Source organism: Arvicola amphibius, chromosome 13, assembly GCF_903992535.2.
Source record: "Arvicola amphibius chromosome 13, mArvAmp1.2, whole genome shotgun sequence".
Classification (NCBI taxonomy): domain Eukaryota; kingdom Metazoa; phylum Chordata; class Mammalia; order Rodentia; family Cricetidae; genus Arvicola; species Arvicola amphibius.
In genome coordinates, this window is record NC_052059.1 from 35,625,962 (window position 1) to 35,652,877 (window position 26,916).

Here is a 26,916-nt window from a genome sequence, read left to right on the forward strand (position 1 = left end):
TGTATCGTAGTGGGCAAGATATAACATGTCCACCTCCAAAAATGGCTCGTAACACAGGACTGATTAATCTGCCACTTTGATCTTTGGGGTTTGGTTATTTGCTCTATGGTAGGTTCTCAGACACTCCAGACTTCTCCAACTCTCTGTGCAACCAAAGGATGACCTGGAACTTCAGACCCTCTAGTCTCCATCTCCAGACACGATTCATTACATATAGGTACTCTTCAACTAAGCTAAACCCAGACTGTTGATTATTTTTATAGAGCCTTTGTAAGTCCTGGATTATTATCTGTGCCCCAAACTCCTAACAAATTACCCTCACTTTCCCAAAGAACAAGTCAAAAATTTGGTTCCTGTAATTTATTTATACAGCTACCATCAACTATACATAAGTCAAGTAAAACTGTTCTCAATAAATAAATTCAGCTACTTGGAACCATTTTAAACTAACTTCCAATTAATTGAAATGGAAATTGGTGTTCAATTGTTCATCATGCCTCCCAAACTAATAATCTTTATGAACAATCACAGCTCGTCACTCATGACTCCTGCTCTGAATAAACACGGGTAGGCAAAATGCAGCTATCTTCCCTATTAATACTGGCCAAGTCTTACCCAGCTATAAACATAACCTACCTCAACTACAATTTGATCATGCTTTAGAAAGTGCTATTCTATTCTAGGTCATTGTCTGAAAATGACATTGTTCATTTCACCTAAGTCCACTGAAAATACCCTGTGGCTTTTTCTTTTTTCTATGAGAATTTAGCATGCACTTAGTATTTAGGTTTAAGTAAGGCACTATGTTCCTAAGGTACAAAATCTTATAGATTAGCATGAATATAGTTTCATTTTTATCTAATATTTTCAAATGAAAGACTAAAGCTCATTATTTTCAATGGCCATTAGTGCCTTAATATTAATTCTAATGAATATCCGCAATTTAAACCTGAATATTAGCTCAGTAGAACACCATTTACTTAGCCTATGTAAGACTGAGAAGTGTGGGAGGAAGACCGGGAGAGGAAATGAAAATAGAAGGGCGGGAGGCAGGCGGATCTCTGTGAGTTCGAGACCAGCCTGGTCTACAAGAGCTAGTTCCAGGACAGGCTCCAAAGCCACAGAGAAACCCTGTCTCGAAAAAAAAAAAAAAATGAAAATAGAAGGGCTAAGGATAGAGTTCAGTGGTAGAATGACTTGCCTAGAATGTTCAAGGCCCAAAATGTTCAAACACTACAAATAAATAGTAAATCTGTGTGTTTGTACATACACACACACACACACACATGCTACCAACATTTTCTAACAAGCTTAAGAAAAATTTTAAATAAACACAACACAATGTGTAAGGAATCTTTAAGCATCAAACATTCCGTAGAACTTAAATGCTTAAAAACATTAAGCCATACTAAGCCAATTTATAAACACTGGGCTGTCATTATAACAGATATTTCAGATGTACAATGTATTCTACCTTCAAAGATTCCTCTCACAAAAAGTGTTATGACTTTCCGCAGAATACAGCTATAATACATTTCCTACGGGGGCTTTAACAGAAAGACCAAGTGTCTAAATGTAACAGTCTCTTTCAAACCTTAAAATACTTCTTTAATTCAAACTGAAACTTTGTTTTTCTTGTGGTGCTACGGATGGAAGCAGGCCACCTGCACGCTAGGCACGCAGTCTACCATAGAGTTGCACCCCTGGCCTCTCAAGTCTGGGACTACAGCAACTCAAAGTTCCTCCAGTTAAGAGCACAATAAAGAAATGTAAACTAGGTGTGGTGATGCTGGCCGGTAAGCCCAGGACTGGGAAGCTGTGGTGGAGAATTCAAGGCCAGCCTGGACTAAATAGGGATATCCTGTCTCAAAAAAAGAAAAAAATGAAAAAGCCAAACACCAGTAAAAGGGGTGACGGTGGCTGAGAGACTGCACCCGGGGTTGGCAGGGGCTGAGAGCAGTCAATTCTCAGCACCATGTTAGGTTTCTTACAACTATCAGTAGCCCCAGTTCCCGGGGTATCAGACACGTCTGTTTTTATAAAAAGGAGAAATAAATTTAAAAGCAAGAAACACCTGCCAGGCGGTGATGGCACATGCCTTTAATCTCAGCATTCAGAAGGAAGAGACAGGTGGATCTCTGTGAGTTCAAGGCCAGCCTGGTCTACTTAGTGAGTTCCAGGACAGCCAGGACTTTTACACAGAGAAACCCTGTCTCTGTGTAACAAACAAACAAAAACACACAAAAAAAAAACAAAAAAAAAAAGAGAAACTTAAAATGTAATGAGAATTGATCTACTATAAATTAACATAAAGGTATATTTCACCTACTGCTATACAGTACATTAAAATGACTGATATACCATTGCTAACTTCTTTTCTGTTCAAATAAAAGCCACCACACAAAAGCCCCTTAGGCCGATAGAGCAGTAGCAGCTTACTTCTGCCCTAGAGCTTCCCTTTCTCAAGGCAAAGACAGACTCAGACCTGATACTTTCACTTTCTTTAAGAAGGTTGATTTCTTTATCTGGTGCCTCTAAATACAAAAATACTCCATTGCATAGTCATTTTTGGCATAAACTTTAATAAAATTAAATTTCTCCCACATAATTCTGTGAATATGCCAATACCTACTTATTCGATCCCTAATTTTTGAACAATTGGATCATTTCCAATGTGGTACTATTGTAGTGATTCTCCAGATTCTCAGATTCAAAGGACCTAGACCTTTTCAGCATTTCATTAGGTCAAAACAATCGTCATCCTACAACCTGAGTGTCAGTTACAGCTACCTTCTCCCTGAGTTGACATGTGCAGGTTGATGGAGCTTGCCAGGCCTCAGAATGCGTCAAGGCTGCACAGCCAAACACCCTACTTTATTTTTACCAACCAGCATTGAGAGTTTTGGGAAAGCTTTACTATTTTAAGTGTATGAGTGCTTCACGTGTTTGCCTGGTACCAGCAGAATCAGAAGGAGTCAGAGCTCTTAGAACTGGGGTCACACATGGCTGTGAGTCGCTGTGTGGTGCTGAGACTCACACCTAGGTACTCTGGAAGGGCAGCCAGTGCTCTTAGATGCTGAACCATCTATCCAATCCCAGCACTGATACTTTTTAAAGCAATTTCACTTAATGCCCTTGATGAACAAATAAACTATTAGTTTTCTTAAATTATCTATTCCTTTAATCTTTGCAAAGTCTTCACATATCTCAATAAGAAAAGTTAAACCTACAGAACTTTTGAATATACTTTCTTGGAAGTCCATTAAAGAATATTTCCAAACTAGAAGTACTTTAATGTCATCAACAAACAATAAATATGCTGTCATAGAAAGGGAATGCAGAGATAAGCTGCAGAAAAATTAGCTTCAATGAGTTGAATAAAATAAGCAAGTCACTACAGAAAATGTGATTCTATTTACACAAAGTTTAAATGAGTAAAACTTTTTTTTAAAAAAAAAAAAAAAAAAGATCATAAAAGTCACACCAGGCAGTTTGGGCACACACCTTTAATCCCAGCATTTAGGAGGCAGAGCAGATGACTCTCAGAGTCAGAGACCAGCCTGATTTACAAAATGAGTTCCAGGACAGTCAGGGATACAAATAAACCCTGTCTAAAAACAAACAAACAAACGAAACAAAACAAAAAACCCTTCTTGTATAGTTTTGCTATACAATGTGACATTTTGTCTATACTGGACCATGTCATTTCTCAACCCAGAGAATGACTACTTTCAGTTACATTTAGATTTTTTAAACTCTACCATCCAGCTTTGCACAAATACAACCATTAGTTTATAACTAAGCGTCTAGCATATAGATGATGGATCAGGTAAAGCTATCGTGCTACCTTGAAAAGTCCTAGCTTACAGAAGATAGGAAGATATAGCCTAAGAAAACACAAAGTAGAAAGCAAAACAAAACAGAACAAAAAACCAGCACTATGGCCCTGCCAGTAATTCCAGTTTAGGAGGTAGAAAGGCAGAGAGGCAGGAAGGTCAGAGTTCAAGTTTATCCCCTTCTCTACTGCACAATGAGTTCAAAACTTGAAACCAGTGTCAGCACCTATTTGAGCCATAAACGAGGCAGCTGAACAATCTTCAGTCAACAATTCTAATTCTTAAGATTCAATTTAAACTTCCCTTCAATCTTATAAAAAGAGAGCAGCGGGATAACTATCAAGTCGGTTTCCCTGCCCCCTCCCCCAAACCTTCCTTTCTGCCATTTCCCGTAAACCCTACCTTTTAATCACAGAAAGAAAGTGACAGCTGAGCGTGGTAGCACATGCCTGTAATTCCAGCACTTGAAAGCTGAGGCTGAACAGAGTTCAAGACTTGCAGCAGAGCAAGACTCTATCTCAAAACAAACATGAAAAGAAACCGATATACTGGGCCAATGTCTACTTTATTTTGAACGTAGCAGCTTCTCACTTTTAAGAAATCAAATTCTTCTATTTAGTAAATATGTATTTAGTTTGTTTATTTGCTCCTCCATTCCTCTCTTATGGAGAACTAGCCTTAAAAGAAAAAGAAAAAAAAAGCAAGGATGTGTCATAAGTTTTAGTTTATCTTCAGTCCAGACTTGAAGCAAAGGCCAAGCAAATCTGCACTATGCAAACAACGCTGATGGAGACGGGCTCCCGGCTGAACTGGTGAGATGTGGGCCTTTCTTATAAGCCCACACTGAGATCTGCGAGCACCAAGACAGTGCCAAGAGTTCCCTTTCAAACCTCCCCGAACTTCAAGCGCTGCGAAAGCTAGGGCCAATCCTCAGCCAACTACCTAGAAACTATTTGAGCCAATAACAAGGAGATGGTGAATTGATTTCTGAAAATTCTTCCTACTCATTACATACTCAGATTTTACTTCCACCCCAGTGATAGTATCATGAATGTCTCCGAAGTAAAATATTGCTGCTCAGTGAATGCAGACTTGCCAGAGAAACACAACAGCTTAGCGAGGACAAATAATTGAGGAAAAGACTGAACCACCTCCTGTTGACCAAAGGGTTTTCATTTTTTTAATTAAAAAAAAAAGGTTAAAACTAGTACTAAGAGGAAGACCAACACTCTCCTATTCATTACACAATTGCTTTAGAAGCGGTTTCACTTCTAAAGTTGCTATCCGAAGCAAGTTCATGTGAACATAAGGCTTCGTTTCTCTCGAACACTGAATGAACCAGTCCAGCGGTCTTCTCCTCACTGAAAACACGCTTCACCACCGAAATGTTTATTCACCTTAGAACCTCTACTTAGCTTTTACACTTCTCTTTGGTTTTCAAAATGAAATATTTAGTGTAATTTATTAACTTAAAAAAGAAAGCAAAGCACAGAATGGTCTGTGAGCACACTTATCACTAAAGTGACCCAAGATTTCATACTTAATTAAAAACTGTAATAAGCCACTGTTCCTGGATTTTTTTCAACATCTGAAGCTCATGACAATACAGTTTACTGAAGAGTCACTTCTCAGCTGGTCTCACAAAGACAATTAGATTTATTTTAATTAAAACTTGATCCAGTTTGCTTTGCGGGGGGAGGGAGTGCCTCCTTTATCTGAAGTTACAGGAGCGAAATGCCAAGCACATAAGGTGCCATAGGCAGAGCTAGAACTTCCCCGCCTTTGAGTGCTTTCTTCCTGTGCTGTGAAGGGCAGTCAGGCATGTGAGTCATTACACATATTTTATCAGAATTAAAGAAGACATTCAGCCATGTTCTGTCACAGGTAAGAACCACCTCCCTCCGTTTATTAGCTCAAAAATAGTCAGAAGCAAACAACAAAATCACAAGCTACCTTTAAACTTTGTCTTCAGGTTTCGTCCTCTGGGCTTGAGGCTGAAAAGCAACCCGGCAAGTTCTGTGCTGTTAAAATGGCTCCTGTAGATTGGGGAAGTGGTGTGTGCTTCAGCTTATGACTCACACATGAAACTCAGTGTTTCTAAGGGAGGCACGCCCATGTTGCTGTGGACCCAATTATTCTGCTAGGTCAAACATGCAAATGCACAGGTAAAAAACGGGGGGAGAGGCATACGACAGGAGTAAGACAGGAGCCAAGGAGCAAAATCTACCTAGTTTAAACTGCCGCATGCTAATTGCCATATTTTAGAATTAATAGTAGAAAATAGAATGACAAGCTACAAGTTAAATTAGCACATCAAATAAATACAACAACTATAAAAGGAAGAAGGTGAAAGAGGATGAAAAGAGAATGACCTGTGTCTCTTACCATAGCAATGAAAAGGTGCGTCTAGCCTGGCTACTTATTAACTCTCATATGAAGGGATATATGGCTATGTAATCTGGAAAAGCTAGCAAGCTGTAATACCAGATGCAGACTTATAGGTTCTCTAAACAGATAAAATTCACCAGGAAATCCAAAGTTCAGTGGAAAAATAAGTGTCAATTAAATGTGTTAAAATAACTTAAAAATTCCTGTTAGAAAGTTCAACATAGCAAAGCGATTTTAAGTAGAATTGAAAGGCTGATGAAATACTTTTTAAAAGTTATCCAGGAAATCACAGGTCACAACTCTATCATTTTTAAGAGAGAGCCATAGCCTCCCCCGTGGAAGGAAACTTTCTACATGCTAAGTACCAGGCCCCCTTCTCCAACACTGCCCTGGACACCCGCTAATCCAACCTGTAAACAGCCACAGCAATGTCCTCCAGGTGACCGGACCATCTGACAAGGTACTCAAGCTACCAAAACATTACCACAACTGTTTACCCTGGCTCCTCCGTAAGCACATTTTAATTTATTCAAAGAAATTAGTTAATCAAACTGGCCTATTTATTTCACTGAAGAGTTTCTTTTTCCTAAAATAATCTCTGGGGTTTAATAAATTCATCTTTAATTATGCAAAAGAAAAGAATAAATCAATTTTGACTGCCAAATGTCCTATTTAACTCACTTAATTCAGAATGAATATTCAGAACCTATACACCAAGGGACAAGGTTCTCTGACAGCCAATAGAAGGCCACGGTTCACTGGAAAGCTCCCAACTCATTTCCACAGCTGAAAGACTTTGGGGGATATCCATGTAAACCTAATCTGATTTTTAAAAGGTAATTATAAAATTATAAAAAGTAAAAGCAAAAGAATCATATCAAAAGTGACAAATGACAATACTAATATGTTTAAATGACAAAAATATTTATTAAAAAAAATATAGCTTGGAACAGGGGCTGGGGAGATGGCACGGTCTGTGCTTGCCTCACAAGCACGGGAACCAGAGTTGGACGCCCATCACTGAAGGGAAAACCTGGGGCTTGGGTTGGGCCTTGGGCTGGGCCTTGTTTGGGATGTAGCTCCATAGTCAAGTGCTTGCACAGCATGAATAATACCCTGGAGTTCAATGCCTAGCAGAGAAAAAGTGAGGAGAAGGAGGACCTCTGGAGCTCGCTAGCTAACTGGCCTAGCCTAATCTATCTTGTCTCAAAAACAAGATGGGTGTCTCCTGAGAAATAACATACTGTGTTGACCTTTGCCCTGCTCATGCAGGTGAACACACACAGGAACATAGCAAAAGTGCTTGGAACAGAGTTCAGTGGCACACGCCTGTAATTCCTGTTATTTAGGCTGAGGTGGGGCAAGCCTGAATCAAGCCCAGGCTACATAGCAAGTTCAAAAGCAGTCTTAGTTACATAGCAAAGATCGTTTCTCAAAATTTAAAAAAAAAAAAAAAAAAAAAAAAAAAAACAGGTTTAAGAGGGTATGGCTCGGTGGTACAATGCCCAACCCACAACACTGTGAAACATGGGGTTCACAATATACACACACTCAGCCATCCTGGGAGGCCAGTAAGTTGTGCATATATACACCATAGGTACACTGAATATACTGTCCTGAGGTTAGGGTTAGTCTGTTTTCAGAATAGTGAAAACCAGGCTCAGTAACACATGCCTAAAATCCCCGACTCAGACAGCTAGCATGCTGAAGACAAGCTTGAGCTATACCAGACCCTGTACTGGCAATACAGCTCAGGTCTTCATGTTTGCACAGCAAGCATTTCCTAAACCTGCAACTGCTACTTTTACACTGCTGGAAGGTAGGGGAAATGATATAGCTACTTCAGAAGACTAAACATATATGTGCCATAGGATCCAGTAATTAACTCCTACAGACAGAGCTCAGGTTTTTTTGTTTGGTTGGTTGAGTTTTTTTTTTTTTTTTTTTTTTTTTTTTTTTTTTTTTGATGTTGCTGGGTTTTTTTGTTTTGTTTTGGTTTGGTTTTTATTTTGTTTTGCTTTGTTTAGTTGGTTTTTCGAGACGGGGTTTCTCTGTGTAACATCTCTAGCTGTCCTGGAACTAGCTCTTGTAGAACAAGCTGGCCTTGAACTCACAGAGATCCGCCTACCTCTGCCTTCCAGGTGCTTGGATTAAAGGCATGCACCACTACTGCCTGGCCAGAGCTCAGTGTTTGACTCAGTATTATACTCTAGGCAATAGACTTAAAAGTCGCTATGGAAATCACTATGCATGTAGTCCAAGCTAATCTCAAACCCATGGCATTCCTCCTGCCCTGGCTCTTTTTTAAAAGATTTATTTTATTATTTTATGCATATGAGCAGTCTGCCTGCATGTATATCTACACACTATGTGTGTGCCTGGTGGCCAAGATGGTCAGAAGAGGACATTGTAGTCCCTGGATCTGTAGTTACAGATGGTTGTTAGCTACCATGTGGGTCCTCTACAATAGCAAGGAGTGTTTTTAACCAGTGAGGCTACTCCCCAGCACCTCAACTCTTTTTGAGACAAGAGCTCACCATGTCTGGGAACTCACTATGTAGAATATGAGGTCCTCCTGCCTGTTTCTGATCACTGAGATAATTTTCATCTGATCGACAGATCTATTTCAAATACTATTTTCAATTAGAAAAATTGCAAATACAATTCAATAGCAGATTACTTTCCTGGCATGCCCCAGTGAAGCCCTGGTTCAAATTCCTAGCACCAAGCTAAAAAAAAAAAAAGTACCCACACACCCTAGCTGCCCTCTCTCTACTACTTGATGTAAGATTCCCCTCTGTATGCTATGAATATGTTTTATTACCATTGGTTAATAAAGAAACTGCTATGGCCTATGGCAGGGCAGAATATAAGTAGGTGGGAAAACTAAACTGAATGCAGGGAGAAAGAAGGCGGAATCAGAGAGACGCCACGTAGCCACCAAGAAGCAAGATGTGAGGTAACAAACCATGGGTCTCATGGTAAAATATAAAATAATAGAAATGGGTTAATTTAAGATGTAAGAGTTTGTTAATAAGAAGTCTGAGCTGGCTGAGCAGTAGTGGTGCATGCCTTTAAGCCCAGCACCGGGGGCAGAGTCAGGCAGATCTCTGTGAGTTCGAGGTCAGCCTAGTCTACAGAGTGAGATCCAGGACAGCCAGAGCTAAACAGTGAAACCCTGTCTCGAAAAACTAAATAAATAAATAAATAAATAAATAAATTTTTTAAGAAAAAATCTGAGCTAATAGGCCAAAGAATATATAATTAATATCAAGCTTCAGAGTGGTTATTTTATAAGCAGCTTCAGGAACAGGCAGACAGAGAAAACCCAGTCCAGAGAGGCCAGGGGGACAGAGAATACTTCCAGTTACAACCACCACCTACAGTCTTGCTGAAAAACAACTCTACCAATGATAATGATTTTGGTTCATGAAGGGGGAAAGAGTGGGAGATAGGAGAGGGAAGGAACAACTCTGGTTGCAAGAAGCAAAACAAAAGATCGGGCTACCCAGTGCTCAACTGCAATCCCAATCCTGGTGGCTAAAACAGGAGAATTTCAAGTTATAGATTAGCTAACAGAATGGTTTAGGTAATGACCAATGCTGACTGTCAACTTGATCAGCACGAAATCCTGTAAGGGGATAGTGAAATACCATGGTTTTCCAGAAGCAGACCCGAGGATTCGCATACAATCATTCACAATACGGTAATATTAATAAAAGGTAGCAAGAGGGGTGGGGCTTAGTTGAAGGAGGTAGGTCAGTCACTACCTGTCCTCAAGGCCTGATTTCCTACAGTCCCTTTTCTCGGGCTTCCTGTTTGCCAAAAAGCCAAGGACAGCCTCCACCCCACAAATGTGATTTGCCCCAGGACATGGAGCCAAGCAACCACGAACTGAATCTTCTGAAATCATAGGCCAAAATAAACCTTTCCTTCCTTCAATTGTTTATGGTAAGTATTTGGACACAGTGATTCAATTATCCCATCTATTAAAACACACACACACACTGTTTATCATGGTATTCACAGCTTTGACATCTGAATTCAATTTTTCTTTTTCCAGCCCCAATTCCCCACTCCATTTCTCTGCCCACGTATTTCCTTCTTTTTTTTTTTTCTCCCATACATACATACACACCAAACAAGCACATAGGCATGCAAGTCCACATACACACATACACATAGCCCAGACTCACTGAAACCTTCTGGAATTTTAGAATTGTTCTTCCCCACTCCTGTTTGTTCACCCCCCTTACCACTGTTTCCTGGGATTGGCTGCCTCAATCTGACCAGCCAGTCTGTCTACTAAACATCCACTTGACTCTCAGTTCAGACGTCTCCTCTGCATCAAGAATCCTCTCCACAGGCCTACTCAGTTATAGAAAACACTTGTCATCATAAACCTGAACATCTTAGAGATCCTCTATCCAGCCCAGTGGCTTTTCAATTCTGTTTACCACTGAGATTCTTACAAGAGCCTTCAGGAGATATATTGAAGGCTGCTGTGGGTTGTTTTGTTTTGTTGTTTTTTTGTTTTTCGAGACAGGGTTTCTATGTGGCTTTGGAGCCTGTCCTGGAACTAGCTCTTGTAGACCAGGCTCTTCTCAAACTCCACCTGGAAGGCTGCTGTTTTAGTAAAATCTCAAACAGTGATCCATTTTAAAAATAAGAAAAGGATGCCTGGCACGGTGGTGCATATCTGTAATCCCATCACACAGAGGACAATGGTAGGATCTCCAAACTCAAGGCCAACCCAGTACATAGTGAGTTCCAGGCCAGCAAAGGTTCAGAGACCCTGTCTCAAATTTTAAAAGGAGGGTCTATATACACAGAAATTGTTTTCTCAGTGTTACTGACTCAGAGTTAATCACTGATTGTAGGTACTCTTAACCACCCACCATTTAAAATTGTTCACTGAGGGCCAGGCAGTGGTGGCGCATGCCTTTAATCCCAGCACTTGGGAGGCAGAGGCAGGCAGATCTTTGTGAGTTCGAGGCCAACCTGGTCTACAAGAGCTAGTTCTAGGACAGGCTCCAAAGCTACAGAGAAATCCTGTCTCAAAAAAAAAAAAAAAAAAAAAAAAAGAAACAAAACAAAAAAAAAATGTTCACTGAGCACTGCGTTTGGCTCAGACACTGATCTGTCCCTTCCTATCTACAGTAATCAAAGCAGATCACTGTTGATAAGGGATTCTTTAGGGCCTACCTGAATTATTATTGGGAAACAATAATCATTATTATAAACTTAACCAAGTGGTGATTCCAACTGTAGCTGCCATCTAAATGTAGTTTTACTGCTTGAGCAAATTAATATACCTGGTACCTGGAAAGGAGCTACTGATTTAGCAAACACCTTACCCTCCATGCCTATCCATAAAGTGAACCAGAAAGTTTACCTTAGCTGGCAAGGCCAGCAATATACTTCACTATCCTGTTTGAGACACAACAGCTTTCCAGGCCTATGTAGCAACAAGCTGGGGTACTTGTTGAAGACGAAAAGAATACAGAACAAGCAGCAGAGGGTAGTTATTAATACCAGCTACTAGACTAGGACACTGCCAGTTACAGAAATTCCCTATTCTGTTAAGAATATATTTATATCACACACACACAGAGCAAATATCTTTCCTCTTAGTGAAAGGTAAGATGTACTGACTTCATAGCAGTACTTCGGTTCTATTAATTTTCTTTTATAATTTAAGCTATAGAATATCAGAAAAGTAAAAACAAAAAAGTAATACATTTTGAGGACCACTAGCATATATCCCAGGAACATGTACGTGACATAAAGCTACAGATAATATAATGATACTCTTGGAACACCCCATCATTCCGAGGTGGGGAAATTGATACAGAACTTAAAAGGGAGCTGCGAAGGAACAGAGAAACGGGGGGTGGGGAGGCAAACAAGACCTATGCTATCAGCACGGAGTACAGACAAAAGTGTTCCAAGAAGAGGGAGCTGAGTGAGCACCAAATGCTGACCACAGACAAAGGAAGATGGGGTCTCAAGAAAAGTAACAGCTGGTTTTAGCAACATGGGCATCACATGAGCATCACTATTAATTTTTTAAGAACTGAGGGAGGCGGAGTGATTAAGATTAAGCATGCATGGCAGCTCATAACCATCAGCAACTCCAGACCCAGGAGATGCATGCACACGGGATACACACATACCTGCAGGCAAAAACCTCATACACATAAAATGAAATAAATGTTTTTTTTTTTTTTAAAGAAAGGTGTTGTGTGATAGTCTATTTTGTAAGTGTTTTCTCCTGGTTGAAATATTCCCTCCTTGAGATAGAAGGGAGCTCATAAAACTCATAAGAATCTGGAAAAGCACAGGAAGCTCGTAAGAGTTAGAAACCCCCGAGTCCCGCTAGCTACCTCAGTGTGTAGCTGAGGAGGAGGAAGCCCTTTCATGGTGTGGCTGCCTAGGGGTCCTGACTCATCCTTACAGGGCGGGTGCTTTCTCAGTGATTCAGGGGCTGGAGACTCACCCATGATCCTGTAATCCCAATAAACTTGCTGGTCAACAGAGTCAAACCTGGGTGACACTGTTTCTTTGTTCTATCTTTGCCCTGTCTAGCCAGGTAAGCAGTAACAAAGTTCCCAGGAAAAGTCACAAAACAAAGTCCTAAAGTTAAGCAGTCTGATTAGAGAAATTTCAGAAGAATGAGAGGTGAGATTAAAGACAAGTTTTGGAAGTCAGAAATATGGCTCTTGCAGAGGACCCAGATTTGATTCCCCCACCCACAGGGTGGCTCACAACTATCCAAACTTCAGTTCCAGGGGATCCAGCACCCTCTTCTGACCTCTGCAGGCACCAGCTGCACCCGTGGCGCACTTACACATAGGCAAGCAAAACATTTGTACACAACGAATAAAATACTTTTTAAAAATGGTTATTTTTTATGATTATAACCATAGGAAGATTTTTCTTCTTAAAGAGCTGGGGAGAAGGGAGTGAAAGGGGCTACTCCTTAACAAAATCGTTTTTCTACTGACGAAAACACTCCACTGTGTTTGCAGTCATTTTAGACAAGGCTTCTGCATTAATAAACAGTAACCTATTTGAAGATAGGTATTTTATTATGTATCTTATACAACTAGATATATTTGTAGCCAATTCTACTATAGGACTTGAAGAGCTATTTATTCACTTATTTATTTTTGAAGCAGTATCTGCATAACAATCAAGGTTGGATTGAACTTTGTGTAGGAGGGCAAGCCTCAAATTTGTTATCCTCCTGCCTCAGCTTCACAAATGCTACCAACCTTTATTTTCATATGTATTTATTTGTGTGTGGATACTCAGATCCCACAATGCACATGTGGAGGTCAGAGGACAACCGTAAAGGTCAGTTCTCTTCTTCCGCGGTGTCAGGGATTCAAACTGAAGTCCTTGGGCTTGAAGGCATGAGCCTTTGCCCACTGATTCATATTTCTGGGTCCTCCATCTTTATGTGTTGGGATAGTCTCCCACTAAATCTGAAGATAATCAATTCAGCTAGGCTTGTTAGCCAATGAGCTTCAGAGATCTGTCTCCTCCCCCTCCCCCACACACACTTCCTTTGAGGACTGGAATTACAAGGGCATGCCACCATGCCCAGCTTTTTTTGTGGGTTCTGAAGATCCAAACATAGGTCCTAATACTTTACCACATAAGCCATTTCCCCAGGTCTTTGTTTGCTTTTTGATTTTTTTTCTTTTTTCTTTTTTTTTTTTTTTTTTTTTTTTTTTTTTTTTTTTTTTTGGCAATACTAGGAATTGAACCCAGGGTCTTGTACTTGCTAAGCAAGAACTCTACCAGTTAGCTAAATCCCAGTCCCATTTTCTATTTTTGTTAAATACTGGAATAGCATGGAGATCTGGTGAATTTTGAGATTCATTTCAGTTCTGACATTTGATTTGACCTTTACTAAACTCTCAGAGTGGTGTTTGCAGATTGTGGACAAAAATCATATTAAGGACATATGTAAAAAAGTCTCAGGGCCTACAAGATGGTTCAGCAGGTCAGGGCTTCTGCCAAGCCTGATGACCTGGGTGCAGTCCCTGGGTCCCAAAAGATATAAGGAAAAAACAACTCCACAAGTTGTCCCCATGGCCACACAAACCCTGTGGCACACTTCTGAGTGGTATGGTTACGCATCCATATACTCTTCTGTAAGTTTTTCTAATATTAAGTATGCATGTGTGTGTACAAGAGGTTTGAACTTGGGTCCTCATGACTGCACAGCAAGTGATTTTAAAACTACTGAGCCATTTCCCCAGCCCTTTCCTTCACCAAGTTTTTATAACTGGCAGGAAGCTAGTCATAAAATTACTGGTCAGTAATGTGAATTTTACAAAATTTTCAAAAATGCAATCATGCCAATTATTATACTTTCTTTGCTAATAAATATTTAATTTTTTAGATTTGGGTATTTTTAAATACTTATTTATTATGTATATAGTATTTTGTCTGCATCTATGCCTATAGTCAGAAGAGGGCACCAGATCTCATTATAGATGGTTGTGAGACACCATGTGGGTGCTGGGAATTGAACTCAGGACTTGAAGAGCAGGCAGTGCTCTTAACCACCGAGTTATCTCTCCAGCCTGATTTGTTTAATTTTTATGTGTATGAGTGTTTTGTCTGTATATGTACTACATGTGTACTTGGTACCCACAGAGGTCAGAAGAGGGTGTTGTATTTCCTGGAACAAGAGTTACAGTCAGGTGTGAGCTGTCATGTGAGTGCTTAGAACCAAACTCAGGTTCTCTGCAAGAGCAAAAAAATATTCTTAACCACTGAGCAATCTCCCCAGCCTCTATAAATGTTTGTTTTTTAATTTGTACTCTTAGGTTAGTGGTACAGAATTTGTCGAGCATGTGTGAGGGCCTGTGTTCAATCCTCAGCACTGCAAAACAAAACAGCATTAAAATAAAAGCTGTATATTAGTCTAGAAATATTTTTTAATCTTATGACAGAATATTTAAACAAAAACAGGCTTTTAGCTGAAGTTTAAAGACACCCAAACCTTGCTTTCTTTTTTAATTTTTTCTGTTTCTTTTTTTCCCACTAGGGTCTCACTGTGTGGCTTCCAATCCATTCTGTAGCCCAGGCTAGCCTTGAACTTTTACAGCCACGGGTTAGTCTTGAGAGCACTGTAAATTTTAGGAGATTGCACCTTGTCTGACAAAATTCTATGCTTTTAAAACGTGGAATTAAATCATAATTAAATCTAAGGTAACATAACAGAAGTCAGACCTCTTATTTTAAGTCAGTCTAATTTCAACTACTGCTATTTTTGTTTGGCATTTATTATTTCTCTATAAAGCAAAGATTCTGATGGTGCTGGAGAGATGGCTTGGTGGTTAAGAACACTTGACTGCTCTTCCAGAGGTCTTGAGTTCAATTCCCAGCACCCACATGGAGGCTCACAACCATCAGTAATGGGATCAGATTTCTTCTGGTTCGCATGAAGACAGAACACTCATATACATAAAATGCATGAATAAATAAATCTTTTTTTAAAAAATTCTGTTTAGAAGGAAAAGTGGTATTCATGACCTTAATTCTCACAGAGATACATCTTATACTAATTCACAATTATGATTTATTTCACTGACTTTTTTTATTTACCCTTGGGTCCTTAATACCAAAACCCAGAAACACAAAAATAAATGCCTTCAATTGTTATTTTTGTTCTTTGATAAAAAGAAAAATAGGGGAAATCTTAGGTCATTTTCTTTTCCTTTTTTAAAAAAAAGAAAACTATCTTTTTTTCATCATACATACCAATCCAAGTTCCCACTCCCTCCTCTCCTCTCATTCCCTCTACGTAGCCTTCCACCCCACCCCCATCCAGTTCTCAGAGAGGGTAAGGCACATTGCTTTGGGGAAGGTCCAAGGCCCTCCCTACTATTCATATCTAGGCTGATCAAAGTATCCATCCAAAGAGAATATGTTCCCAAAAGGCCAGTTTATGCAATAGGATAATTCCTGGTGCTACGGCCAGAGGTCCCTCAGTCTGCTCCAGCCAAGAAAGGAAACAGGTTTATTTAGTTTATTCAATGGCAGGCTAGCAGTGAAGATCACATCTTAGCTCCCTTAAGGGAAGATGGCTTGGTAGCTAAGAGTACTTGTGTGCAAGCCTGAGGACAAAAGAGGCTGGGCCTCATACCTATGGCCCTGCCCAGAAAGGAAGAGATAGGAGAACCCCTGGGGCTCACTGACCAGCCAGTCTCGCCTAAAACACGAGAAACCAGGACTCAGGAGAATAAGAGGGAAAGGGGCAGAGAACACATGACTTCTCTGGTCTCCACACCTGAGGGCACACACACACACACAGAAAAAATTAACTTTTCTTATTACACAACACAAAGAAATCAAGAAACAACTGTTTCCCAGTAGTCTAATGGTTAAGGGTACCAACTTTAGGGTGGATGAGACTGCTATTAACTAGGTGTCCAATCCAGGCCAACTTAAACTCAAAACCTCTGTTCTAACTTCTCTAAAGGGGGCAGAGCCCATCCCCATTTCACAAAATTCACTCAGATCCTTTATGATGGAGCCAAGAGATACATGTTCTCAAATACTTTAAAAAAAAAAAGGATAAAACAATTATATAATCCAACCTCAGCAACTTAAACACAATTTAGATGTCGCTCAAAAGCACTGTACCAAAAGAAACCAATATTAACAGGCTATATATTTATATAGTATGATTCTATTTATGAGACATTTCTGAAAGAAATTACATTGGCTATAAACAAAACAAAACGAAACAACGGATCAGCCGTTGCTAGTGGTGTGTACTGAGTGGTGTAACTATGGAGCATGGGGGTCACCGTGCAGTCTGAGTGTGAGGGCTCCACCTGTGCTGGTCAGACATTATCTGAAAGGGGTAAAGAGGATTCTACTATAATTTATAGATGTTGACCCATGCTCACTTCTAACATGTACATCCACAGATTTCAAAATTCTATCAATCTTTAATTTCTCAATTCAAAAAGAATGGATATTTAAGGAATTTCTCATAAATTCTATGATGTATTAAATTGATTCCCAGTAAAAAACAGAAGAGGTGCCTGTAGCACAATTAATAAAAATCCAGAGACAGATACTGGGGTTCAACCTGAAGGTCAGAAAAGCAAAACAGCCAGCCACTGGTTCTTACCTCTACCCCAGTCCATAATGGCGATTCAGCCTCCAGGAATCCTCAGAATGAGACTGAGTGAGAGCGGTCTCCTCCTCCCATCTGATAGGCTTCTCTGGGGCTGGGACTCAGGCAGGAACTTGCTCTTTTTTATATCTGAAGATTTCAAAGAGGTAAGAGTTCTCTAGTGGCTTGGCTGCTTTTGCTTTTCTGATCTTCAGGCAAGCTTTATTTATTAAAATGCAAATGAAATATCACTACAGGTACCAGGTGTGTTGATGTATACTTTAATCCCAGCAGAAGCAGCAGATCTTTGTGAGTCCCAATTCAGTCTGGTGTACACAGTAATTCTAGACCTACACAGTGAGATACTGTCTGAAAAGCCAACAAACCAACCAAATAAAGAAAAAAGAAACAACCTTAAGAGGGCTATAGACAGAACTTAGTGGTAGAAACCTTGCCCAGAATGTGAGGCCCTGAGTTTGACCTTCAAATTTAAAATCAACTAATAAAACAACAAAAAGCACCTATTGGGGCTGGAGAGATGGTTCAGTGGTTAAGAGCACTAGCTGCTCTTCTAGAAGACCCAGGTTCAATTCCCAGCACCCACATGACAGCTCACAACTGTCTGTAACTCCAGTTCTGGGGGATCCAGACATAAACACAAGCAAAATACCTATACATATAAAACAATAAAATAAAAGTAATTTTTAAAAAAACCACTTGTTTACCAGTATCTACTGAAGAAATCCAGTACACATTTTCCCATCTTGACTTTGGTCTACTTTATGGCAACCTCATCCTCAGTCACCAGCTGAGAACAGGCCAGGTTTGGCACCCTCCTTTCTTACCCATTCTCACTCAACAGATCTTCTGAGAGAGTCTCTCTCCTTGCAGTGTCATTAAAATTTCATTACTTTCCTTCCTGTGCTCCCACACCCTTCTGCAGAGGCTGGATCATCCTCCACGCATTCATTTATACACTGGCATGCTGCAACACTACCGAGCACTGGGGTCTTTCTCTGCGGCAGACGGTCCTGTTGTTACTGGACAGTCTCAAACTCACTAGCTGGTGAAATTCTCACACTCTTTCTCCTGTCCCCTCCTCAAGTGCCGCAAATAGAGCACAAACACAGTCGTTTTCCTTCTGTCAGAGCTCAAGCTTCCCGCTTTCCCTAAACACCTGAAGAACATTGTATTTTACAGCAACTGTTAAAAAGCAAACCATGCCTTGCTGCTTATTTCTTTTAGGTCAGTGGTATTTCTACATCAGAATAGTTGCTTAATATTTGCTAAATGATTCAGAAGTTGAACTAAATACTGGCTCAGCAGCGAACTTTTTCTTTATTTCCCCCTAATACAAACTATTTTCAGGTAATTTTTATTGAAACTGAAAATAACACAGGCAGGCTTCTTTCTCGCTTTGCTGACTTAGGCTGGGTTCAGTAGCACTATATAGGGAACAAATTTCAAGCTGCTAAGTTCTGTATTAGTTGGATTTTTTGTTGGTTTGTTTTGTTTTAAAGAACAGCTTTCTGGACTAGAGTCCATATTTATATTTCAATATCCCTTCAAATCAATAGACTTCAAACAGCATTGTAAATTTTGAGAGAAAAAGAGACAAGAAAGGAAGAAAAAAGAAAAAGAAAAAAAACTCCAGACTAGGCCAGATTACCCAAAAGTGGCAGTCCCTTTATTTTTTGCCCTCATGGCTCTTTCGGGCCTATACTGACAGAGCCCCTACAAATATATGCTCCTAATGAGAAGCAGGCTGGTAAAAGTCTCAAGTAAAGGAGTATTTGGCCTGTAGAGATGGCGCAGTGAGCAAAATGCCTACAGCACAAGGAACTCAGTACAAATTCCCAGCACCAACAGAATAAATCAAGATGTGGGGGGGTGGGGGGCAGAGACTGGGCTCCAGAGACTTTCAGGACACTGCTGGAGTTGCAGTGACCAGCTTTAACTGTGAAGGTGACATTGTCTACAATCAACATGGAAGCAAGCTTCTGGGATGTCTCTAAGAGTTTCTTTTTTGCTTCTTGGCTTTTGTTTTTGTTTATTTTGGTTTGTTTTTGAGACAAGGTTTCTCTGTCTATCTTTTGGCTGTCCTGGAACTCACTCTGTAGCCCATGCTGGTCTTAAACTTACACAGCACTCTGCCTCCCAAGGGCTGAGATTAAAGACAGGCACCACCATGCGCAACTGAGTTTCTTGATTACAATTAGCTGAGGTGAGAAAACATGACTGTGGGTGGCACCTTTCCTTAGGTAGGGGGTTCTGGACTGGGTGAGAGTGGAGACAACAAGCTCAGTAGCAGCAGCAGCATGCATGATTTTACTATTCTATTTTACTATTCTAAACTATTACTATTTACTCTGCCTCTAGCTGTGGATGCAATATGATGAGCTGCTTCAAGTCCCTATGCAATAGTTGAATAAGAATTTGTAGTGGGTTTCACTCCACTTATGACCTTGGGCTATCTGGGTGGACAGATACTTCTTGTTTGCCTACTGTGACCTCTTCTAAGGAAGAAGGGAAAGTGGTCACTCTCTCTTGGGTGGTGAAGACTGGGTCAGGTGGCATGAAGCGTGTGCTCGGTCCCTAGCTTTCCAAGGACTCTGCAACTGGCTTTACCATAGCCTGTATTTGTGAGTGTCATTTCCCCCTTTCATATCTTAATAAATCCTTGATACCCCTTAAACAGACACAAATGGGTTTCTCATAACAAGAATTTCTTCCACATGCTCATTGATTTGAACACTTGCCTCTGTAGTGCTGTTTGGGGAGGTTTAGGCTTTGTTGGGAGAGAGTATGTCACTGGGGGTGGGCTCTCAGAGTTTAAAGACTTAGGCTATTTCTAGTTTGCTTTTTCTGCTTGCTGTTTACAGTAAAGGGTGCAAGCTTTTAGCATTCCGCTTCAACCATCATGCCTGGGCTAGCTGTCATGCCTCTGGCTGCTATAATGGACTCAGACTGGAACAGTAAATGGAACAGTAAACCAAAATAAACACCTTCTTCCTTAAGTTGCCTTTGTCACGGTATTTCATCACAGCAGTAGGAGCGAACCTGATACAAACTGGGCCCAAGATTGTGAACCAAATCAGCCTTTTCCAGTAAGGAGTTTGTGTCAGGGTGTTTCATCACAACAGGAAACAAAACTAAGACAACAGTCAAAAAGGCAAGCTCCCGGCTCAATGAGAGCCTCTGTCTCAAAAAACAAAGGTAGAATTACAAGGGCCAGCATGGCACCATCACCCTAAGGGTACAATAGTGACACACATATCTCAGCAGTAACCAACAACTCTCTAAACGGGCTTAAGACCTGCTCAACAAGAAGAAAATCATGCTTGGTACCAGACACCTAGCCAACTGCCAGGGCTAGCAAGGTCATGGATCCTGTAGAACCTACAACCACCATTTTACTAAACCAGCATAATTCCTAACTGCAATCTAAATAGTAATCTTTATACTTACAGATTAAGTGTTGTTCTTACCCATCATCAAGGAAACTTCATGCAACAGATAAAGACCATTACAGAAAACCACAATCAATCAAAATGCAGAGAGCAGTGATCATATAGTGCAAGGCCCAATTGACACACCTAAAGCACAATTCCTGCACCTAGGGCTCAAAGAACAGAGTGGAAAGGGAAAGATACTAAGAGTCAGACAAAGTTTTCTGTGAAGTTGTGTCTCCTAGAAATGTCAAGAAAGTTACAGCCATGAAGTCTCAATAACATTGCTTGCCTAAACAAGACTTGAACAAGAACACTGCCAATAATCATGCTATTGTGGAAGAGGAAAATCTCACAGGGCCCCAAGCCTAGACAAAGAATTAGTAGAAGCCAAGGAATATTGAGGATGGGATAAACAGTTTTCCCCAGGGAAGAATGTTCCTCCCAAGTGGTTATCCACTTCTAACGGGTCAGCCCTGAAATCATACATACACAAGTTACATTGTATGGATTGAGTAGTTTGTATTTATATATTAAGGGGAGGGTGGGGTGCAATTAAAGGGATAAAAAGCCATAAATTTTACGGAGAGAAAAGAGGTACACGGGAGAGGCTGGCGGAGGAAAAGGAAATGGGAAATGAGTAATTATTGACCTCTGGCCTCCACATGGGCACACATGGGCAGGCACATTCACACTTGCAAATATGCATATACCACACAAATACACAAATACAGGAATGGTAAAAGAAGAGATTCAAGCCAAGTTTTACTGACCGATGTTTCATAATGCTGTCTATATGAATAATGAAGCCTTCCTTGGACTTAAGTTTCACTACAATAACAAAGTTTAGATGTAGCTAAACTCTACTGCTCTTTTTCCATACTTAAGTCAAATCATTGGCACAAAGAAACTTTAAAACATAAAAGCAACCAGGTGCAAGCACTGGGGAGATAGACTGAGACCTGCCTTGGTTACATGGAGACACACTATCTTAACCAATTTTAAAGGCATTTTAGACATACTTATTTTTGGGAACATGCCACGTCCTCCATTTACAGTATTTTAATCTACCACACTACAGTCTATAAATTCCTTCTTTTCTCTGAGCCCATATATATATATATTATCCTCCTCTTCGTAAACACTACATCATGTGGAACGTATACAGGCATTTCCCTAATTGTACAGGTAACAGACCAACAACTCTGGAAACTTATAGAGAGCTTGGGAGTGACAAGAGAAGATAGAAAACTCGTTTCTTTTTGTTGCCCATGAGACGCCCCATGAGAGGTACTGAGGAACCTGGGAAGCTGACAGCAAATTCAAATACTGTGGTGGTTTGAATAAGAACAGCCCCATGGGCTCATAGATTTAAATGCTTGGTCACAGCAAGTTGGGCGGTAGCTCAGCCTGTTAAGCGCCTGTGGTGCTCTTAAACCCTGTCTCGAATAACCAAAAAAAAAAAAAAAAAAAACAAAAAACAAAAAAAATAAATAAATAAATGCTTGGTCACCAGGGAGTGGCACTATAGGGAGATATGGCTTTGTTGGAGGAAGTATGTCACTGGGAGTGGGCTTTGGGGTTTCAAAAGCTCAAGCCAGGTCCAGTCTCTCTCTCTCTTTGTGTCTCTGTCTCTCTCTGTCTCTCTGTCTCTGTCTCTCTCTCTCTCCCTCCCCCCTGCTGCCTGTGGATCGAGATGTAGAATTCTCTGCTCCCTCTCTAGTACCATGTCTGCTTATGTGCCACCATGCTCCGCACCATGATGACAATGAGCCGAATCTCTGAAACCGCAAGCCAGCCACAATTAAATGCTTTCCTTTATAAGAGCTGCCATGGCCATGCTCCTCTTCACAGTAACAGCACACTGACTAAGACGAACACCAAGGTGAAGATTTCACATAAAAGGGTCGACAGAGGTGATATTTCAAGTGTAAAGGAAGGTGGAATGACAGGTTATGAAATGAAATGTAGCTATATCTACATCCTTTCTCCAGCAGCCCGTCTGCAGGAAGCCAAGCTACCCTCCTACACTACAGTACTTTTTTACACCAACCAGAACACTGTACATGAATACTATCATTGAATGAGAGGCTCATTAGCTTCAGAACATCTAGAACATCTAAGATTTGGCTGTTTCAGCAACAACTTTAAATACATCATTGAATTCCTCTTCCGTAGAATGTTTCTGGGAGAATCTCTGAGTTGGGAGAAGATTTGTCATTATCTCCTTTGAAATAACTTGGGATGTCCTTAAGGATGTGGTGACAAGGTGCTCATATTTCCCAATTGTATACTGGAGTATGAGGTTGTGGCCAGCTAGCATTTGGTCCAATTACCAATGCCTTCAATTCTGCTTCCTTAATCTAGTCTCAAAAAGAGAGTCAGTGTAATGCGTATAAAAGATAAATCAGATCATACCACTCTTGGGCTTCAAAATCATCCCACAGTTCCTCCTTTCACACTTAATTAAAGTCCTTATTAGCTGCTGACCATGACTGAAAGATCTTACCCCAACACGCCTCTGTGATCTTATCTTTGTACTCCCTGTCTGTTCCCTGACCTCTTCTTGTTGTCCCATGAACACACCAGACATTCTTCTGACTTAAGTCTTTGAACAAGCTGTTCTCCCTGCCTAGAGAGTTTTTCTGCTAGATGTTCACGGTTAAGTCTTTCACTTCCTGTTGTAAATCAGTGTGGCAGCAGCTTTGTTCATTTTTTGCTGTATACAACGTGACTTGGTCTTCTAATCAAGAGGTAGAATAGTAAGCAGGGCATGGCAGCTACAATTCCATCACTGGGGAGGCTGAGGCAACAACACTGACTCAAGAGTTCAAGGCCAACCTGGGTGACAGTCCAAGTTTCTATCTCCGTAACAAAGACAAGAAAAGATGGACTCAGCCTCACCTTGCAGTAACACAGGATCAGCCTAGTGACTGCACTGGCCACAGAATAACCAAGTTAACAAGGAGAGGCTCCAAGTCAGGTATATGGAATGCCACCTTCCTCTCTACCTCTCTCTTTATCTCTTCCTTCTGTCCTTTCCTCTTGCTTTCCCTCCCTACTCACATTGTTTTGAGGCGGCACATCTCGGTGTAGCCCTGGATGTCCTGGAATTCCATATGTAGACCAGGATGGTCTGCTTGCCTCTGCCTCCTGAGTGCTGGGATTCAGGAATGTGCCACCACACCCAGCTGGCGTGCCTTCCCTCGCTGCTGGAACCATTTTTGTCACTACTGAAATATGAATACCTCATGGAGAAAGGCCTAGTTATGCGTGTGAAGCCACTCTAGAATATGCATCTAGTCCCAGCTGAGTTGGCCCAAATGTGATTAGCCAGTCAAGCAACACAAATATGAGATTATTATCTAGTTGCTCAAAAATTATGACTTATTCTATGCTGTGGCACACATACCCACAAAAACTAACTAAATTCATTATGACTTGTCCATGGTCACATGGTTAGAAAATATAAACCCTGATTTAAGAAGCCAGACTCTTTGACCTTTCTATAACATCTCAAAATCTTAAACCCTGGAAAATATTTTCATGTGTGTGTCGCAGGCCACAGCACACAAGCATGTGGGGGAAGGGGGTCTGGAACAAACAACTTCCTGAGTCAGTGCTTGCCTTCCGCTGGGGACTCCGCCCTCCACTGGGGGCTCCTGGGACTGGATGCAGGTTCTCAGGCCTGTACACTGTCCTGGCTAGGGTTTTTTTTTTTCCCAACTTGACACAAATCACCATTATTTGGTAAGAAAGAACCTCAGTTAAGAAAATGCCTCTAGGGGCTGAAGTGATGGCTCAGAGGTGAAGAACACTGACTGTTCTTCCAGAGGTCCCGAGTTCAACTCCCAGCACCCACATGGTGGCTCACAACCACCTGGCCTGCAGGCATTCATGCAGACAGAACACTGTATACATAATGAATAAATCAATCTTAAAAAAATAAAAAAGAGTTCGAGACCAGCCTGGTCTACAAGAGCTAGTTCCAGGACAGGCTCCAAAGCCACAGAGAAACCCTGTCTCGAAAAACCAAAATAAAATAAAATAAAATAAAATAAAATAAAATAAAATAAAAAAGAAAGAAAGAAAGAAAATGCCTCTAGCCAGTAGTAGATGACACATGCCTTTAATCCTAGCACTCAGGGAGGCAGAGGCAAGGGGACCTCTCTGTGAGTTCGAGGTCAGCCTGGTCTTCAGAGCAAGTTCCAGGATAGCCAAGGCTACACAGAGAAACCCTGTCTTGAAAAGCAAAACAAATACAAAAATAAAAATAAATCTAATAAAAAACACACCCCAAAATAAGTAAAATAAATTTAGGGCTGAGAGGTAGGTAGCTTAATTGATAAAGTCTTTGGTACCTATAATCCCAGCACTGAAGGGGCTGAGACAGGAGGATTGCAGCAACTCTGAGGAGAGCGAGTTCCAGGACAGGCTCCAAAGCTACAGGGAAACTCTGTCTGGGAGACGGGGGTGGAAATTGTCTCAAAAGGACAAATGGAAAGGAGAAAAGAAGGTAAGCTGGAGGGGGGGGGGCTCAGTGTCTAGAAGTGAGGACCTGAATTCACTTTCTGGCACCACCCTCCAGCCCACAGTCAACAAGTAAAGAAGAGTAGTAAAACTAAGTATGATAGGTACATATTCTAAAATATTAAATGACAAAATCCAGAAGGCAGGCACGTGAGTGCTCACAGAATTTCTACTTTGTTATATGTTAAAAATTTTTCATAATACAATTAGAACTTTAAAAACCTGTTCAAATAAAATTATCTTAATAAAAAAGAAGGTATGACATGAATACACTTCCCACAAGTAATGAGGCCAACACACACACAAAGATCCTCATTCTGAGAGTCTCAGAATGAGTACACAAACACAGTACCATTTTCCACCCACTAAATTAGCAGAACGTCAAATGATCAGAGAGCAAAAGGAAACAAACGCTCTCATTCTCTCTCGAGAAGAGTGGCTCTCATTCCAGAAGGCCATCTCACAATCAAAATGTCCCAACGTGTTTCTATATCTCACCAACAGTTTCAATCCTGGAAACTCTAATAAAATAAATACACACAGAGATGTAGAAAGCATTGTTCAAAGTCATAAAAATTTAAAAACAACTGTTGCATCAATCAGGAGCTATTAAAAATTGTGTCCCTTTATATGGATTTTCTCTTTATTATTCAATTATTAAATTAATTGTCTTGAAGTGGGGAGATATCTTGGTTGATGAAATGCCTGCTATCCAAGCATAAGGACCTTATCAGACACCCAGTGCCCATGCAAGAGAAAAGCCAGATGCATCTATGTATCTGCAATCCCAATACTGATGGACTGGGAGGAGAAAGGCTCATTGGCCCTGAAGCTCATTAGCAAGCAAGCTAATCTAACTGAATCACTGAAATCCAGCCTCAGTGGGAGACCCTGTCTCAAAAACAAGGGGCTGGAGAGATGGCTCAGTGGTTAAGAGCGTGTGCTGATGTTCTAGAAGAGCCGGGTGGTTCCAGTTCCAGAGGACCAACACCCCTGGCTTCTCTCTCTCTCTCTCTCTGTGTGTGTGTGTGTGTGTCTGTCTGTCTGTCTCTCTCTCTCTCACACACACACACACACAAAGGTATAGGTAACTGCACAGTCAGCATTTAAGCAAGTACGATCTCATCTGTGAGGTGAAATAATGGTCCACTAACGTCCGCAATGGTATACTCGTCTAGTCAGAGCTTGACCTGTATTTGTTCCCCAGGTCCTAAGCATCTACTCTGCACCAGGCACTGTTTCACTGATTTAAAATACATCAGTTGACCTGTAGACTGTGGTGAACAATTCAGGTATGGTCCCTTGTCCATACAGGAAGAAAGACAACAGAGTGATCCAGAAGGTGACCAGAAGTGTCTACCTTATAGTTAGTGACAGCCTCTGTGGAAAGATGACCGCCAACCTGAGTAATAAGGGGTCATTCTGATTCAGAGGCTGAGAAGGAAGGTTATTGTTTGGGAACATTATTTTAAGGTGTGCTGTTTTTGTTTATGCTGATTTTGTTTAACTCTGGGAAGCTGTGATTCTTTGCCTGTCTAAAACACCTGATAGACTAAAAAAGCGT

The 26,916-nt window shown here is 40.7% G+C and overlaps 1 protein-coding gene across 3 annotated transcripts in view; it reads right to left on the reverse strand.

Moving 5' to 3' along the window:
• Positions 1-26,916, reverse strand: part of Elf1 (E74 like ETS transcription factor 1) — a 93,240-nt gene that overhangs the window by 54,883 nt on the left and 11,441 nt on the right. Inside the window, exon 1 of one of the 3 annotated variants that reach the window (XM_038310336.2) lies at positions 5,790-5,913. The exons of the other annotated variants lie outside the window; for them this stretch is intronic. The gene's annotated coding sequence lies outside the window, so the exon portion shown is untranslated. Of the gene's footprint in view, positions 1-5,789; positions 5,914-26,916 lie in introns of those variants that run through there. 3 annotated transcript variants of the gene reach the window in all.